The following is a 13,539-nucleotide window of genomic DNA, read 5'->3' on the forward strand; positions in this document are numbered from 1 at the left end:
TCTGCTCAGGAACACAGCTCAGAAAGTTAAATGACATCCCCAGCCACCAGGCGTGCCTTTGTTTGCATCCTCTGTGCCTCCTGCCCTGCTCTGCTGACACAGAGCTGCAGCTACTATGTTGTAGTGCATAAATCCACTGCCCATCTTATGTTTTGATGAAAAGGAGAAAGTCCCCAGAAAATGCAAATTGACTGAACAGAAACTATGTATGAAATTTAGCTTCTAAAGTTTAAATCACCAGTTTGGGCATTCAGACATAAAATTTTCACTCTTTTGTGCAGTAGTTTAAGTTAGTTGGTTTAAAAATTTCCATTTTTAATTCCTTCAAAAGGTTAGTCTGAAGATGGGATTAAACAGATATTAGTCAACTGAATATTAGCTTTAAGAGCTTTGGGGTTTTTTTGGCGAAAAAAACCAACTTCATGACAACCCAAAATATTTTTTCTTCAATTTTTCAGTTTTAACATTATGCAAAAATCACATGGGTCAAATTTCTGAATAATAATATTGCATCCTCTTGGCTGTTGATACCTAAGTCATCAACAGAAACCACTTGTGATCTGTGAGGCCAGGGCGAAGTCATTTGTTATTGCTCCATGGAACCTATTCCTTTCATTGTGTTTGCATTCAAAATGTGGGTAGTAGACTTTCACCATTTTGCCCACTTTCCTGCTGCTTTTTTCTCATTGTAGTTAGCGTCATGGCTAAGTATGGAAAGCCCTCTGGACCAAAGTTTCAGGAGTTCTAAGGCAGTGCCAAATTTAATATTAATGTCCCTGGATTTATAAAAAAGGTGACACCACTCATAATGTTGTTTATTATTACTATCTAAGAAATTTCATTAGCAGTATGGACTTGGCTGAGTGCTGGTGAATGCCAGTGGAAACCATTCCACTGAGTCCAGCAGGCTTTGTATCAAATCATATTTGCATCTGAAGATGTACATCAGCTAAATACAAGCTAGGATAGAAGAAGGTCAGGTTCTTTGGAAGGGAAAGGTTAAGAGAGTACATCCTTCCTTTTATGCCTTTGTGTGCATAATTTCTTAAAAGCCCATCATAAGTAATCTTCTTTACTGCAGATTTGACCATTTCTTTTCTGCCTGGAAAATATATTAAAAAAAATAGCATTAGGAAAGAATATTAAGGGATATTTGTTTCAAGTGAGATACCAGGAATAAAAATACTTTGGGCTTGTTAATGCTTTGAGTTATTTTCCAGTAGGTAAGTGCTGTAAGTGCAAAATCAAAAGATTTCAAATAAATGCACCAGAGGGAACTCCCTTTGCAAGGAAGAGTTTAACCAGCCACCTTCAACTACCCATGTCACTGAAACTTCTACTGAGTAGCCTTCTTGTTCAGCTATGCTTCACCCAGATTTGCATTTGCAATGCGTTGGCTGTCTTCTCTTTAAGAAGTACTAGCCCTTGTGATCCTTTTTTTTTTTTTGATAAAAAAATTGTTCTCACTGGTTTGTTGGCATAATTGTAAATTGTGAGGCCCTTCCTTATGCGCCTACTGCAATCTGGAATTAGTTTAATGGAAATAGGGGTGCAAGTATGGAGTTATGAGATGAGTATGGAAAAAGCTGAGCAAGTGTCGCTGCTGCCAGGGATGCCATTGGATTCAGACTGGGTGCTGATGGCATTTGTGTTGCTGCCGTGGTAGTCATTGTGTTGTTAGAGAATTTATTCCTCACACCTGACTTGTATCTGATTTGTATTTGCCTTGCTGCAAATTAACTCTAAGCCTTTTTGTCCTGCAATTTTGGTTATGTTATCCCATCCCCAATTTTTTCTTTAGGCTAAGCCCATTTATTCCATCTTTCGCAGCTTCTCCCCTAGAAGACACCTCTCACCCTTTTTTTTCACGTGCAGGCTCACGTGCAAACCCACTGAGGATGCTAACTGCTGATGCAATTATTATTATTATTCTTGCTTTCAGCAACACCTTAACTCTTCTGAATGGGATAATCAATATTCTCTGCTCATAATGGTAATGGCTGACTGTGCTGCTCTGTAACGTCAGATGAATAGTTAAACATCGGTGTTTTCATCTGGTGCAGTCCAAGGCTCCCAGCTTCCAGCAGCTCCCCGCTCCTCGCTCACATATACGTGAATTTTTCACAAGCCTGTGCTGTACAATGACCATTCAAGGCAGAGATTCCTTTGTTTCTTCTGTGTATCCTTAGACTAATGCTATCTGTATTTGTTATGTATTAATAATTTTTAGTCATCTCTGCGTGATTCCTTCTATGAATAACAATCTCAAATCTCTCTCCTATCTTGTTTACCATAGCTAAATCTTTAAGTTGGGTGTCTTCACCAGAGCTGTAGCCTAAATGAGCACAGATAAAAATCATAACATAGGCTTGGTTGTAGTAAACCTGGATTTTCTTGGTTCTGCTGCAAATCAAGCCTTTCAAATAATCTTTTTATCCAGTCTCCATAAATACTGTACAGTGGTGACAAAAGACAGGTGCTATTTTCAGACTTAAAGCTGTCGTGTTAGTGGCTGTCATTAAATATATAATTCCTGCTGTGTCTGCATCATCTATAAATGAAAGTCTCCTGAAGGAGAAGTCTCCAGGGAGGGTAAAGAGCTGCAAACCAGTGACTGCGGAGTGTGCCTCCGAGATGCGAAGTTAGGAGGAGAAGCTGAAAACGTGATATGTCTTTTTCAGTTTGACCTCAGCCTCTAATAGTGTTTGGCAAGTCAGCCTGGCAGATAAATTGGTTCATATTAGAAAATGGGGTTGATTTATTATGAAATTGATTGCAGCCCTGTCCTGCACTGAAGGCATTAGCGATAACGGGATTGGGTGCCTCAGCTCTTAACTAATGGGCTTCCCCCAGGCTCTCCACTGCTGCAGGGCTTTTACCCACAGCCAACAGCATCCAAACCTCACACCGGTGCTGGTCCCTCCTCACAGATGCAAAATCCTTCCCAGGTAGGGGTGTGTCAGGGAATGCAGGTCAGGGTTTCTGGACGGGCTGGGCTCTTGGGAGCGTGCAACCGCCTCCTGCTCCATCACCTTCAGGCAGGGCAGGCTGAGATGCCCTGGAGGCAGCTGGCGTTTCCCAGAACATACAGACCTGCAGGAGCAGGGCCAAGACAACCTTTGGAACCAGCACCTTGAAACATCAAAGCATTGTAGGTGTTTTGCTTATGACTGTTTTCTGAAAATGGAAAGGGTTACTGGAAATATGGAAAAGTATCCCCCGAACATCTTTCTTTTCCTTTTCTTTGGTGATATTGAAAAGTCTTTTAATGACAAAGAAAAGCCATCACCAAATGTAACAAGGGAGTTACACGACTTTTTGCAAACAAAACCATATTCTCCCACAATGGCCACAATCTGCAGCGCAGTTGCCTCAAATCCCTCGACACAGTGGGGAATAGCCTTTTCATCTGGGGCTGATTAAAACGCAAATGAACAAACCAAACATAGTGGCCACTTAGACCCTGTAAACTATTTGGGGTCTATTTAATTTAGGAAACTCTAATCTACTGTTTACAGTACGGATACAGCTGTAATAAATGCAAAAAAGAGTATACCCAGCGTCAAAAGTCAGTCTCTTATGTTCATGCCTTTCTCTTTGGACACTTATCCTGGGCCCTGCCCTAAAGAGCAAAGGATTTTCCACGTTAATTCACTGTAGTGGGAGTTACGACTCTTTCAACAGTTGTGCTTAGAAATCACTGAATAGCAGACACTGAAACATTTAGTGGCTGCTTTAAGCTATATTTTTCAATATTTTTGAAGGAAAAGGGTTTTCAATGATTGAAATGTGCCTTTAGACATTTTCCAAATGAAAAATTTCAATATGAAAGAACCGTGTGGCTTGAAAGGAAAGCTCATTGCAAGAGAGCCTGTAATTGGACAAAACTGAAAATAAACTTTTCAAAATAACTGAAAACAAATTGATTTGGGGGATGAAGGAAGGTTAAATTTTTATAAATGTTTTCTAACAACTGCCTGCCAGTCAATCCCATATTGGCTCTCTTTTTGCATAAATTACTTTTCAGGTAGCAGCGACACTTGTTACACCACCCCCGTGATGGCCCGTGATCCCGACAGTGATGCAAGATTGGCTGGCTATGCTTTTGCCATCAACTTCAGTAGCATTTTGATATATGAAAAAGCAGTACGGTATAACTGCCCTGCAGTAAGAAACAACTGCACAACATAAACTTTTTCAGAGAACAGTTGTTTCCACAGAAAGCACTCAGTATCTCTTCAAAGCAGCTTTGGAGATAATGTCTTTCTTCTTCCTATCCTAGCAAATGGTCGATCACATCTGGCAACAGCTGCTAAGAAGCCAGAAGACTGTAGTGTGTGTCTTACTGAAACAAAATATCCATGTGGCCAAGAGCCACAGTCATTGACTACATCACCCCAAATCCTCTCAAGCCAGTACCATACCTGTCCTCCTAGGGTCTAGGTCTGGGGCATACTAAGGCTGCCAAGCCCTGGGTGTGTTCTCCAAGACATGTTCCTCTCCAGTGTGGATGTGCTTGAGCTGAAGGCCCTATAGCAACCATACCCTGCTCATTTAGCAAGCAGTCCTGGGAAGCATTCACCACAGATGGGCAAAGTGCCGCTTTCCCATCACACGACCTCCAGCAGCACCAAGCAGATAATATAGAGATATGAACGAGACAACTGGGAGCCCCATATATTTTCCAGATTAATTTTTATAGTGTAGCACATTGGCCTGAGAAACAGTTCTGAATATTGTGAATAATTGTCTAACATGTCCCTTTTTCAGGCTTGTGCTTTTATCATTAACACCTCAGATTAGCAAAAACTCAGTCTGAGATGTTCCTTTGATTTAAAAGGTTATAAATTTTGGATGCAATGTCAGAGAGTAAATTTTACAACGCAGCTGAGCTGTGGACTAATTAAAAGACTACCCCAGTACTTTTCTCACCCAATACATCTCAGATTTGTGACAGCCTTCAAGAAAAGTCATGAATTATGCCATGTGCACCATATGCAATCTATTGATCTCTCTGTGTGTACATATGCTCTGTGCGTGTGTGTATGTGTACTACAGCCTATGTTCATGGTGGCTTCTTCACAACTGTGTGCGCAGATGAAAGTTTCTCATACCAGAGAATTTATAGCAGTGCAATTAATAATTGCAGTTATTTTGCTTCCTTGCCACTGCAGGGTTACTACTGCTGTTTAACTCCAGATGTCCTAGAAGTCAGAGCTGGACATTACACTTCAGAGGAGGAGGGTTCACCTACTCGTGTTGCTCCAGTGAGCAGAGGTGAGATTTGTCTATCACTGAGATGTTGCTTAGGTCCTGATCGAGGTATCCTGACCCGTGCCTTGTGGACCTCGTTGATTCTGTATAATTTAAAGTGAAAATGGGAAAAATGCTCATGTTTCTCTTGACACCATGCATTGAGTGGTCCCATACCCTTTTGGCTTGGGAGTCAACATTTTGTGGTCAGAAACAGTGTCCTCCTCAGTGCTCCACCTGCCACAGAATGTCTCTAAGTTGACTTGTCCTTCCTAGGGCCGTGTGAAATGGCTTTCTGCTTGCCAGGATCTCTTCCTAAGGCAATGTCTACAAAGGACAAGCTTCTCTCAACCGTTAGCAAAGCACATATGTAAAGAGCAAAAGGGCAACATATGTTTAAGAAACAAGATCTGTGGTAACCAGGAGAAAGTGGGAAATTATATCAACCAGCTTTAGCTAGTGAAACCCAAAGGTGAAACCTCTGAAGTTTCAGGGACCTGTTTTTCATTTTTCTCAGTCATTCTTATTCTGGCTGTTGACGTCAGTGGATTTGGCACTAGATCAACAGGGAAACAGAGGGACAGTTTCCCCTCTACATATGCAGAATTAGAGATTCATACCAAGATAGATGAGCTAGATTTAGATGAGAGGGAATTTCTGGCTCCAAGTGTTCATGTAAAAAGTATTACACAGTATTAGGCTTGTGCGAGCTCCCAGTGTAATAAAGGAGAATTGTATAAGCCTTGGCAGGAACATATCACTAGGACTTTGTTTTGATGAAAAAACCTGGAAACATACACTTAGCTTTCCTACTAGTTGTAATTATCTAGCTGTATTGATCGTGGTGTTAAGGTTATCCGATGGGTAGGGTGTGAACAAGGGTCAGGTTCAGTCCGTGAATTAAAGCTGCAGAGTGTCAGCTCTAATTTACACGCATACAGTTTGAAAATTGTCCTCCTGCAACTGCAGAGCTCCCTGGGATTGACACAGATAGGCAGCATATGGAGCCTGTGCAGCAGGAACAGAGGCACCCGGCACTTGGCATTGCTGCTCTGTATTATGCAAATATCTGGGTTACGAAAGAAGGAAACAAGGGCAGAATAAATTGGGGGGTCTGGTCTCTTCTGCAGGCACAAGTAAAACCCTTGGTGGCATTAATGAAATTCGCAGACTTGTGGAAAGGAGGACAGGCTCCTCAGCTCTGATTTTAGTCCTACAAACGTGTAATACCTTGAAGGCAAGAGAAGGTGATTACTGCGGTTTGCACGCAAGGCTTTGCACAGCAGGGGCATCTATGCAGCCTGCACGGTGAAATATGCTATTCCATGTTCTCCAATACCACAACCAGAGCCAAAGTACAAGAACCAGCAGTTTCAGTGAACAGGGCTCATTAACATACCATTATTCTCTCTGGAGACAAGCCTGTCCCTTCTGCCGCTGAGCTCTTAGATAGGGAGGAGACAGGAAGAGCAGCAGATGGTTCTGTTGTGTATCCTGGGGTACACTGCTGTACCGCATGGACAAAATACGGAGAGGACCCAACCAGTTCCCTTCAGGCAGCTCACCCCCAGGCACTCGCTGGTGGAGCTCGGCTGCCCCTCAGCCAGAGGCTTTTCTGTAGGGTTTCCAGTGAGAACCTGGTCGCGCGACATTTCTGGGAAGCCCCAGGCTTGAGCAAGCAGGGTTGCCGCAGCTTGGTCCCCACCAGCCCCAGTGCTTTCTCTCCTCTCTCAATCTTGGGGCCACTGACCTCCAGCTGAGTGCCACCCTCCTCTTCCTCCCTCTGGCTGGCTGAAAAGACAGAGGAAGCAGAAGGGGAAGGGTACCTGAGGCACCAAATGACTAAGCCCTGTTCACCAGCTGCTATATCATCCCATCCAGGAGGTGGCTGTATATCAATGGAGAACCACGTTCCAGCAAGGTACGCGTTTCATACCTACCTGCTCTGCAGGAAAGATATGGAAGTCAGTTAGCTGTGATGTGCTGAAGGGTCCTCAGAAAAGTTGTTCACTTCACTAGGAGCAGTGACAGAGCAGACCTGAAATCCCACCCCACTCCACTGCTGTTATTTGACTTTCACCATGACTGCTGTGCAGTTGCCTGTCCATTCACAGGCATTTGTTGTGGGCTTATTTGGGTATATCTTGGCATTTAAGAGGTGTCAATCTGCTAAAACTTAAGTGGCAATAGCTAATCACAGTTAGTTTTATTCTTTGCAGAACATAACGTGAAAGCATATGGCTCAATAACATAATTTACTTTCTCTGGGCTAACAGCATGGTCAGTTCTGAAAAAAAAACCCCAAAAACCAAAAAACAAACCAGCAGAGGACACAGTCTCTGGTCCTTGCTGTAAGCTCCAGGGATCCTGCACTCAGAGATGCATCAAATGAAGAAAAAGCCCCACCCTCACATCATTAGTCATTCAAAAAAATGGCAACACCAGGTTTTCTTCTCACCTCTGACATCTTGAGAAAACGCTGCTTTCAAAAGTGAATTATTTTTGCTGGGTCCTTGAAATTCAGTGCCACTCATTTTGGATTTGAAATCTCTCTGTAAAGGTTTAGAGATGGAAATTTCAATCCCTAGACCCTAGAGGAATTGCAGAGTGGGTGTTATACTGTATTCATTCAGAAAGCAGCCATACCCACCTGTCGATCAAAATCAGAGGACTCCGTTGTCTTGTGTGTATATTCAGTACACTAAGCTAGAGCTGTAAACAGTATTTGCAAGATTTCCGACATCCTTCCGCAGCAAATTCTTTACGGCACAAATTTTTTCTATCGTAATTTACATTTCATACCTGTTTTCCCAAATCTTCAAAGTCAGAGGACCAAATCTTTCCTTCAGCAATACTACTATGAAAGCTACTGACTCATGGGAATAACCAGAGTGTAGGATTTGTCTTAACTTCTTGGCTTGATGCCGATATAGCATTTCATAGATCTTTCTTAGGTGTTTCCTATTGTCATGGCAACTCTGATCAAAAACCTTTCCATGAATAGCCTTGTCAATTGCAACACAAGCTCCTGGCTGGCTACAGCCTGCAGTTCTGCTCCAGTGTGATTTCACAAGCTCCTTTTGCTTGACCTTTCATCTCCTGTCTTTCCCCAGATCCCTTATTGCTCAAGCTAGAAATATAGCATTTGTTTTGCAAGAAAGCTTTAAGAATCTTTATAAGTGATAACTAACAGCCAGAGCTTGCGGCTGACTTCAAGGAGAGAGCTGCATTAGGAGAGATTACAGGCTATAATAAGCACCTCTCCTGCAAAACAGAGCGCAGACCACGATAAATCCATACGAGCATTGGCTCTAGCTGAGCCTGGGACTCTGCACCTCCCTAAACCTACCCTATAACACAGGGGAATAAGCCGAGCTGTAGGGAGCAGTGAGCTTGGTAAAGGGTATCCCACTTCTGAGCAACAAATCCCGTGGCCAGATTCTCCCGCAGTGCCGTGGCAGCTAAGAGAGATACCGCACGTGTCATCAAAGTCCAATACCACCTTGCTTGCTCAGCTCTGGGGCAGCAGGGTGGACAATCCATATTGGTCAAGGCTGCTAGATTTGGCTTTTTGTATCTGATATTTTCTAAGGTGTTTGAACAGCCACACGGGAAATTGCAGGACTGTGGAAATCAATAAGAGTTTTGCCCTTGGCCTTCTGCAGGGCCAGGATTTCACCAGCTGTCTCTAAGGTATCATGCTTAGCAGGAGCTGAAATAGCTTAGTAGAAATAATATACATTTTGTATATACATCTCATCTGAAGTCAGTATCATTATCTCCAGACAGGGAAAATAAGGCAGGGAGATGTGAAATCTCATGCCCTAAGGTCAGCCTGTCACTAACCCCGGGAACAGAAGAGAGGTCTCTGGAGTTTTCCCTCCCACGTGGGAGCCACTGCTACAATTCATTATTTTAAGCACTTGCAAAAAAAAAGGTAGGAAGGAAGGAGAAATAGAAATTACAGGGATAAAACCCCTTCTTTATATATACATATATATTATATATATGATATATATATATGTATATATATATAGTTTTGTCTTGTCTTGTATCTTCAACCCTGCTTTAAATAAAAGCTCACAGACTTGTCGGTTTCCATCAGGCAAAATTATTATTCGGCTTTAGAAAGAACATCCTGCCAAGTGTTGCAGTTCAAAAATAAGGAAAACAGCTCTGCCAAAATGCAGCAAATGTGATTACACAAAGCCAAGAAGACCATAATTAGATCATTACCATGGAAACAACCTAATTACATGTGTAATGCAGCAAGGTCTGAGCTGCGTATCCGAATGTGTTTTGCTATTGTCTAGCAGGGCCATAGCACTGCCGTTTGCCTTGTGTTATTAAGCCACCTTGATCATTTTGGATCGGGTTTTCTTGGAATAAGTCCCCCTCCCCATTACGGAAAGAATTAAACTGTGCATGAAATGACTTGAGCAAGACTGCCTGAGGCTCAGCACTGTGTGCAGGCAAACGGGATCCTGCCTGCACGACCAGCAGGGCTAGGCAGCCACGACTTGATAGAAGCTCTCTTGCACCAAGATCTGGAGCTCCCCAGGTAGCTGCCTGCAGTCCCTTAGCCGTGTCCAGGAGTTGACATTTGATCATAAGTGCAACCCTGGAAAAGAAAGCTGAGCTTGCCAGAGACTTGCTAAATGTTGCTGCCTTCCTCTGCCTTGTATTAATTTCTCCATTGCTGCAGTAATTTACCACCAGGACAGTGCTCAATGGAGATGGCATGTAATGGCCAGGCAAAGGCACCTGGGAGTCCCTGTGTACTGATCCACATGTTGCTTTCTTGCGCAGCTGGACTATACTGTGGAAATGGACATTTAAGAGAACTAGGTTATGTTATTGTCTCACTGGTGGAAATCAAATCACTCCTGAAGGGCAGTGTCATGGTTCTTATTTTCAGGCAGAGAAAAAGAGACAAGGTGAAAGGATGTGCTTGTCAGCTTGGAGGACCAAAGCAGGATTGTGAATAAACTACATATAATCCAAAATAATTTCAGAGAGTAAAAGCCAGAATCACACATGCATGGTTGCATGCCTTGCAGCATAAAATTAGACACACAGGGAGAGGCAGGGGAGTCATTGATGAACCTCTGCTATTATCTCCATAGGTCTACAGCCCACTGCTGTTGAATTGTGTGGTTGTAGTAAATATGACCCACAGGGTATATACACAAAATGATGGTAAGCACTGTCACCCCCTTTGATGCACATTGGATTTCTGTGCCCGTTCTGCGATCAGACTGGATATACCTCACTCAGCAGGAAAGGAAGAGGATGGCTCATTAGCTAAGGGGTACAGTAATAAGGCAAAAGCCAACGGGACTGTCTGGCAAACCTACTGCTTCTGCTAATTAATGAGGAGAGATGGTTGCTGGGCCAACTGCAGATGTTGCTGCAAATTATGCCATTGCTATCCCTGCCAGCGAGCTCTTGCTGCAGCTAGCACATCTCCAGGTGTTCTTGCCACAACAATAGTTCCTGCTGTTCATTTTGTCTCCTTCCAGGGAAAATAAAATGCTTCCTTTTGGTGGGGAGAAATGCTGATACTGAGGAGTTTTTCAAGCCCAGACTCCACTCCTTTAATTTCTACTCCTCTTGTATTGGTCCCATTTTCCTTCTATGATTTGTCCTCAAACTCTTTTCATTTTCCATTCAAATTGCTTTCCAAACCACAGAATGAGGCTAGAGAGAAGCGCCTCGAGCGATGCCGATTTCCCTGCTTGGCTTCCCAGCCATGAACACTAAGAGGATATCTTGAGGAAGCTGTCGAAACCTCTTCCCGTCCTGGCTCTCTCCCTCTCCCCCGATGGGACCTTTGGTCCTGCCAACGCTGGTGGCGATGCAGACCTGGCCCGTGTGGGACTGCTTGCTCCTCTCCGGCTCTGAACAGGCTGTTTTTCTCTCACACACATCTATTGTACAAACTCATGTAAGTTCGCTGGGTAAAACCTGATGTTCAACTTTTTCGCGAAGTCAGCAGAATGAAAGAAAGAAAAAGACGAAAAAGCCCAACCCCCACCACGTTCTCCAGTTTTGCTCCGTATGCAAAACCTGTCTGTATGGTTCTGCTGAGCACCAATGCCCTACTTTTATCCCTCACATAGCTCAACTAAAAATACACTGAGATTTCAAGCAAGGTCCCTGCTGTGAACCGTCTGAGCAAGCAGGCGTTGCTGCAGCCCCAACCCCAGCGCAATGTAGCCTGGCCGTGCCTGCGCTGTGCCGTGCTCCCGGCGCAATTTATACCAGCCCTTGGCACTAAATAGGATGAGAAAAAGCCAGCAATCTTGAGAAAATCAATACCCCTTCTTCCCATCAGCTCAGACAAAATGTTCTGACATGGTGTTGCAAGAACAAAATTGAAGAAAGATATGAGATAACTTAAGAACTACTCGCTATTATTACTACTATTAGTGTTATTTATAACACAGTAGTACTGAAGAAGCCCTGCTGGTATAGAGGGTGGCTTTAAGCAGTAATATCTGGGGCTCTGAAACAGTTATGGAAATAAAAACATGGCTGAAACTCTTTAATGCTAGACATTGTACACACTTGCTTTATGTGCTTAAACAGAAAAGAGACTACCATGCTGTTTTTGTCTAATTTTGTGGTCCTGAGAAAGCATGATAAATAAAGGTTAGTGAAACACAATTTTAAAAGCAGGGGAATCTAATAGAGATTATTTGTGTTAAAGATAGGGTCTATAAATTCTTCTGCCCTGGAAAATGTGACTGAATTTTACCAGCTGGCTTCTCAAGTTACCCTAAACAATGTTTTTCACAACAGCATGGTTTTTTTAGAGTGCTTCTGCTTGAAGCTCACTTTAGCTGTCTTCTGCTTAATTTTCTGCTGCATAAGAAGGAAAATGGAAATTATTTGATGACACATATGGATTATTCGCAAATAAGGATGTACATATGTGGGTCTAATTTATTTGAGGAATGTGGCACTTGGTTCCTGCTGAGGGGCACAAATCTCAGATGCGTGTATGCTGCTGGCCCCCAGCGCTGCCTGCAGCTCACATGGAGCCTCTACCCATGGTGGGATGGGGGCCAGAATGGGCTTCCCTGCCTACAAAGGGGTACCCAGGCCCGAGAGGGTATATCTGCCCCTTGCCTGGGGCTACCCCTCCTCCTTACCCCTCCTTCTTCCTCCAGCAGGTTGTTTTCAAGGGACAGACAGACATTTTTCCTGAAGCCTTCCAGCAATTCCTTGTTTAAGAAGGGGAATCAGGCTCTGAAGAAAAGCCTGATGGATTGTGCACTTCCCAGGGCACCCCCCACTGTAGTAGAAAACACCTATGATGCAATTCCCTGGCAGACTAAATTATGAGTAAAACACTTGTAAAAACTATAAAGGTACATGCATTTAATTTAGACTCCAGGAAGCTATTGCATTTTTTCCTATTAAATATTAATTCCCTTTAAAAGAGTACTTTTGAGCTGTTTTGAGAACACAACTGGTACTCTAATGTCATCTAATTAATTAAGAATTTCATACACATATGTATTAACAGTCTGCTATTATTGCTGAGGACATTTCACTGGTATTTAAATATATTGAACCAAACATGATTTGCATTTAAATGCAATGATCCGTACAGCTTCCTGGAAAGGCATGTCTGGTAGATGAAGTCTGACTTTGCCTCCCTGACCTCAATGTCCCGACAGTATGCCAAGGCAGCTCAGCTAGAATTTCACTCCATAAATTGAGAAATGGCAAAGAAACAACAGATTTTCTCCCAAACTGCAGTACGGACAGGGTACTTTGTGAGTCCGCTGGTGACAAACGCAATCTTATCAATCGCTGACATCTTCATTAACAATGTCTCGTCTCTTATCTGCTGAGCTGCCCTTTCTCACCTGTCTTGTTGATCCTTTTGATATATTTTTTTTATTGGAGATGCTAACAGGACCCCTGTAGTATCCAGAGGCAGAGTTGGAGGGAGGTGAAGCCATGGGCCACTGCTTTGTCTCCCGATTCCAACCCCCACCTGGCTGAGGTAGGTACCTCAGGAGGGCTTTGGTATCTCCCCATCTTCTTTTGGCCCCAGGGTTGTGTTAGACAGCTGGGGAGAAAAAGGGTGCAGAAAGGAGAAGGTGGGATGTGGGGTTTTAACCACAAGAGTTGCATCAACGGGATGTGCTCTCCTTTAAGAATTACCTCAGTTGTTTCCATTTCCAGGATGACTTCCCAGCACTTATGCATTACTCTTCTACTTGTCTAATACGGTTCACATCGATTTTTCCCCTTACTCTCTGCTGACTG

This window comes from Accipiter gentilis, chromosome 6, assembly GCF_929443795.1.
Source record: "Accipiter gentilis chromosome 6, bAccGen1.1, whole genome shotgun sequence".
Taxonomy (NCBI): domain Eukaryota; kingdom Metazoa; phylum Chordata; class Aves; order Accipitriformes; family Accipitridae; genus Astur; species Astur gentilis.